Genomic DNA, 6621 nt, shown 5'->3' on the forward strand with positions numbered 1-6621 from the left:
GTCTGCTTATTATAAGCGACTTTGTGCTTGTGTTTCTGTAAAGTAAATATTGGTATAGTTGCGTTTTTTTGGTCATGTTTGAGGTTTCTAAAGTGTAGTTGTTTATTTGGGCTCGTTTCCTAAATGTTGTTTAAACCAGTGGTTCTCAAACATTTTCAAGTCAAGGACACCCAAATGAATATGTAATTGTCTGCGGACCTCCATCTGAAAATATTTTAAGCCAGGGAGTGGGACACATTTATGTTGTTAAAAATGTTCATCATATTATTTTCAAATAGTATATATGTAGGCCTATGTGTATATGTATATTGTTTGAAGGGCGAAGGGCGAAAATGTCGATGAATTGATTGAATACATGGAAACAAGCCATAGTGCTTTCTTGAGTTTAAAATCCTCTTAGACCTTGTATTGAACTGTAGGCTACTTCCCTGTGCTTGTCTTTGCAAACTGTTAAAGTTGTACAATGCAGAATCCCAAATAACGATTTTTAGCAACCTCTGCTGGTCACTACCGTCACTGCATACAATTTCCGTAATCCTCGATTACCCAGAATTCCATTCGTTTTCACCGGAAGCCGGAAGCGTTTCAAAAAGCGATCTTTTAATTGTTTTATACTATCTACGGATCGTTTCTCTTAGCCAGTGGAGCATTAGTTACCATGAGCTGTGCTTTCTTTTTCTGTTCTTTTTCGATCTTCCAATCCTACATTCTCTTAACATCAGCGTGAGGTTCCTTTTTGCTATTACCGCGGTAGTTCCTGGCCAAACAGGAAACCGTTGCGGTAGTTCCTGGGGACGTCGGCCACGACGTCATGACGTTGGCCAGGAACGTCATTTTCCCGGGAAAGTCCCCCCCTTCACCGTTCAATAGAAAATATATAAATAAAAGGCTTCCGGGGGTGAAATTCATGGAGTGGGTGTTGTGAAACTTTTGCCACTGACAAAAGATATACAATTTAACTTTAGTTTTGTTGAAAACGTTACCTAGTATTACTTTAATAAAGTATTCAATCAGTCAGTCAGTCAGTCAGTCAGTCAGTCAGTCAGTCAGTCAATCAATCAATAAAAAAAAAGGGCTGGCTTCTTTCGGACTTGTTTTCATAGACCTGGTTGCTTGTTTCTCTCGCAAAACCTGGCAACACTGTGTACATCCCATGGTCCGGAGGGAGGACGGGTGTGTGCTCTCCTGTGATTGGTTTAGCTGTGTTTCCAATGGCAATGTCAAGGACCCCCCCCTAAATTGATATGTAGCCTATTTTGTGGAGTCCACAGCCAAAATCTGATTCTACAACACATATTTATATAGCTATTTTCAAATGGCTACAAGATAAGTATATTTAAACTGTCCCTCCTTTTGCTGGGGACCCCCTGAAACCCCTCAAGGACCTCCCAAAACGTTTTAGCTTGAGACCCAAAAGAAATTTGATGTCTCTTCGGGACCCAAACTATAGTGAAAATAGCAACACGTCGCTATATGTTGCGGCGTGTTGTGAGCTTGTAGATCGACATTGTCATATTGCAATTTTTTATCTGTGTGGAGACTACCAAAAATTAAAAGGGTATTTATAGTACTCGTGACCCGTAAAAATTGCTCCGCGACCCACATATGGGTCCCGACCCACTGTTTGGGAACGCTGTCAGCCTATCACTCGTCAAAGAAAGCCATGGGTTTGTTTGCCTGACAAACACAACTAGCCAATCACGACGCGCCGGGGCAAACCCCATGTCAGTCTCCATGCAACGGAGCAGGAGGAGCAGGCTGGGGGTGGGGGAGTCTGGGCAGGCCGGGCGGTTGGGAGGGGGCATGTGAGAAAATCTCCTGGAAACACGGGCAGAGCGCGCCCGCGCGCCCCCGCCGCCCTCCTTCTGACCAATCAGCGTCCAGATGATGAGGGAGCGAGCAGCAAGTAGCGGTTTATGTTGAGCCTAAGTGGCCTTGCTCTCTATGTGGGTCAGAGGTTAGTCTTTTCAATAATGGAACCTGTCCTGCTCAAATCATTTAGCTGCTAAATTTTAGCACATCGTCACGGGGGGCCTGACATTTTTACCTGGAGTGGCCTCATTTTTTATTTCATTTGTTTTACTTTGCCGTTGCCGTTGCAATTCCTTAGGCGTAGCAATGTCCTTAGAGCTATTAGTGCAGTAGTTCTCAAACGAGGATCTTCATGTCAAGGACCCCCCCCCCCCCACACACACACACATTGATATCTGTATTTGACTGCAGACCCGCCCCCCCCCCCCCCCCCCCATTTGAAAAAGATTGAGTACCATGTGCCCCAATAACAGATTTCATGACAGATTTAGTGCGAGGTGAGCTTTTAGATCTGCTATTTTCTGAATAGCCAAAAATATAAAACAGAGAGCTTATAAGTGTTTAAACTGTTCCTCATTTTAGCCGGGGGACCCCCTGGATCCCCCCTCAAGAACCCCTGGGGGTCCCCGGGCCCCACTTTGAGAACCACTGACTGGTACAGTATAGTGTGACGAGGTGATGCATCATAACATTTGACTGATAATAATATATCGTCTCTGTCGGGTGGAAACCTCATAATGTCCAAAAATGTTACTTTTCAGGATTCAAATTCAAACATATAGTCCATGGGCCCAGGCCAGAAGTTTCACTAATCAGGGACACTCAAGGTGGCAAACTCTAGTTTGGTATTTTGAAAAGGTCTATATATCTAGATAATATTTCAACATGATAGCCCTTCCCTTAGTCCCAGTTATCAGCCTTCAATGACACCAACCATAGTTCCAAAGAATGAAAAAATTATCTAACTTTTTTGAATAGAACATGTCATACAGAGGGGAAAAAAACATTATTCAATCTCTTTCATTCACTTATTTAACCACATGAACCCTAGCATGCCTATTCTGGGGCGAAAATTCAGCAAATGGCATGTCTACAATCTCACAACACCTCAGGCCAAGGAAACACCTTTGCCCTGCATTTTTCACATATGCCTTTTAGAGCGCCACCAGGAGGCTGAGTTTTGTAAAACATTTTCTTTGCTCTTACTCCTTCAGATTCTGTCCAAAAATCACGCAAATCGGTACACAGTATGTATGTATGTATATATATATACAGGTGTGTAATGCAGGTGTGTAAATGCAGCCTAACACTTACAGCATGATATTTTGGATTGAACATAATTTGTAATATACACATTTTACAGCTGGGTCATCTTGCACAAATACATGAATTACCTATTACCATTTGAGCATTGAGCGCATGCAGCGTGCGTAATGGTTTCTCAATAATCTGTTGCGTTTGAACACATTTCCTTCAGAATAACAAACAATCAAAGGGTAGCCTACTGTACAGGAATGCCGATCTACAAGCTCACAATGCGACACGAAGCGACGCATTGTGAGCTTGTAGATCGGCTTGTAGATCGAGCTTGTAGATCGGCTATTTTCAAATGGCCGAAATATATATAGGGTTGAAGTGGTTACTGTATGTTTTGTAATAATAATCAAAATCTACAAAGTAACTAGTAACTAAAGTTTTCAAAAAAATATTTTAGGAGTCCTGTTGTGACTGTTGTATTGGGGAAACATTTTGTTGACATGATGGTATGTTGTATGTACGGAATAGAAAAGCACTGGACTGGATGTAGAACTTTTGTGTGACTGTTGGTATATTGAATAATGATTTTCGGTGATTACTTTGCCAATGTGAAAAGGAATAATGCTTTAACTGTTGAATTCATATGGATTGCTCCTGTGACATACTGTACAGTAAGTGAGTGTTGTAGTGACTACTACTGTAGGCCTACAGTGTGTGGTATATGTTTGTATTTTTTGTTTTTTGAAAAGTTAATACGTGTAACTGAAGTTATATATCAGATTTAGTTTTCTGTCTCTAAGCCAAATGAAGCGTAGTATACCTGTGAGATGTGAGTGGGATTGAAATATTTATAAGACTATGGTACCCCCGCTGCGTGGGGAAGAAGGTGTTAGGACGTGTGGAGCCCCGAGGGGAGACAGTGGCCAATGATAACGCAGGAAAAAAAGGTCAATTTGACCAAAAGTCCATCTGTGTGGTAAGTGGACTTTATGCCGTCACACAAGTGTCATGGTCTTCATCAGGAAGTGATCGGGTTCAGTTCTCGTGCTTTATATAATAATATGTATATTAACTTTTTATCCTCTCTTAGATCATGTCATGCCCCAGAGAAGTGTGCATAGCTAAATATCCCAAGGCACAACACACACACATGACGTCGTAGACACCGATCCCGTGGGTGCTCCTCGTCATAAACACACACCTGCCAAAGTTTGCAGGATTGGTTAGTTTTGAACAAAATGCCTCAAATCCTGAACGCAGCATGCGATTTCCATTACATTTTCCGCATAGATTCCCACTTTGCCAAGGAAGAAATTCCCTCCTTTTCACATTGGCCTGTTATAGCGCTACCAGGAGGCCATAATAACCTACCTGACCTGGCGGAGACTTGAGCTCCGAGGAGCACTTTTTCTAGTTTGATTTTGTGTTATGATTTTATTTGTATTTCATTTTGTAGGTCTATAACACTCTTATTTGCTCATTTCCAAATTAAAATAAAAGTTAAAGGGGATATTTATAATTGTTATATGTCTCATGTGTATGTCTTTTGTTATAAATAAAACAAATCATTATTGAAAAAAAATACAATGAAAGTGATTGTGAAGAACACAATTATTGAGTAACTGAGTTATTGAAAAATGACATTGACTTTGATATTTCAATGACAAGATGCTCCTTAATGGTCAAAAACAATATCAGAAAGGAATTATAAATGTCAGAATTAGTTGAATTAGTCTTATTGCACCTGTTTTTAGTCCTAACAATGGCCAAGTTATGGCCAAGGACCTTTCAAGGTCAACATCACCCAAAGTGGTCATAACAATATCAGAAATGAATTCCCCACCCCACAATTAGTCAAAATGGAGGTATTGCATGTGTATATACACTCAGAAACAAAGAAGTTGGATTTTCATCATAGCCGATGGCAGCCATATTTGATTTGGCCATTGCGCCATTCGTGGCACTATGGTGGACGAGCACCTCTGTGATGTGTCCCTGACTTCTGGTCTGGCAAAGATTGCAGATCGACAAGCTCAAAACACGCCAAGTGGGGTGTTAATTTAGGACAGCAACGATAAGTGGATCAGATGATTAATAATTTCAAGCAGTTCCTATAGGTGTCTTGCTGCACATTGACAGCACATTAAAAAGAGTAGGGTACAAAACATTGCCGTGAACACTGCTGGCCCGCTCCAATGTTCAATGCCAGGCCTCTCATCTGACTCATTCACCCACTACTAGTGTTTTACCTATAGACAAAGAGAGATATCTGCAGCCATGTATTACAAATAGAGTAGGCCCCCTGTGGTGCTGCCCTGTTGATGCAGAGAGAGAGAGAGCGAGAGAGAGAGAGAGACAGCGAGATAGAGAGACAGAGAGACACAGAAACACACACAACAACATAGCCTACTGCTTGGTTTAATCATTTCTATCCTTGGCCATTGGATACTTTGACCAGACACACACACATGCACGCGCGCGCGCACGCACACACACACGCACGCACGCACGCACGCACGCACGCACGCACGCACGCACGCACGCACGCACGCACGCACGCACGCACGCACGCACGCACGCACGCACGCACGCACGCACGCACGCACGCACACGCACATGCACGCACACGGCAAAACTTGACTGTAGCTGCTGGCAGAGAACAGAAAAACACAATCAATGTCACCATCGTACCCCTGGACTTTGAAGAGAGTGAGCGGTGATCAGCTACAAATGGATGGCAGAACTCCCAGGATGCAATGCGATGCGTCGATCAGCTTGTAGTGTACGGGTGCGCGCTTGTATTACTTGTGCGAGGGCCAAATTATGTCCCTTCCAGTATAAGTAAGTAGAATTTGAGAAATCATTTAGATATAGTGAGGACAATGTTCCACAACGTTTCGGCCTTCACCCGATGAAGGCCAACGGTGGTCGAAACGTCCTGTACCCCTCTGGAATGTCCACGAAACACTGATGAGCAAAGCTGTTGTGCAGTGGTTTTCAACCAGTGGTCAGGGGACCACCAGTGGTCCTTGAGGGAGTACCAGGGGGTCCCCAGCAAAATTAGTTAACATAGCGTCACAATCGTTTTAACCACTCAGCTTGGGCTATTCAAAAATAGCAGATATACAAGCTCATAGCGCGGCACCGAGCTATGAGCTTGTAGATCTGCAATTTTTTTTTTATCTTGAAAATGTGTGCATATCTTTTGAATATGTATATATTTTTTAACATTTGTCAAATCTTTGCTTCTGGGGGTCCCTGGAACAAAACATTTTCAGATGGGGGTCCGCGGCCAAATGTATATCAATTTAGGGGTCCTTGGCATGAAAAAGGTTGAAAACCGCTGCTGTAGTGCATTACAGATTTAGAGGTCAGGTTTAGAGGACAGAGTTATGCCTGATTTATCAGTTGCGTGCAGCAGGTGTTGCGCACCAGAAATAGCTTGTAGATCGTCTTTTTCCGGGTTTAGTTTTAGGGTTAAAAACTAAAGAAGTAAAAAAAAAAAAAAAAAAGGGAAAGCAATGGCATTCACAAAATCGACATCCTAAAATG

The sequence above is a fragment of the Gymnoscopelus braueri genome, assembly GCF_963280865.1.
Source record: "Gymnoscopelus braueri genome assembly, chromosome: 18".
NCBI lineage: Eukaryota > Metazoa > Chordata > Actinopteri > Myctophiformes > Myctophidae > Gymnoscopelus > Gymnoscopelus braueri.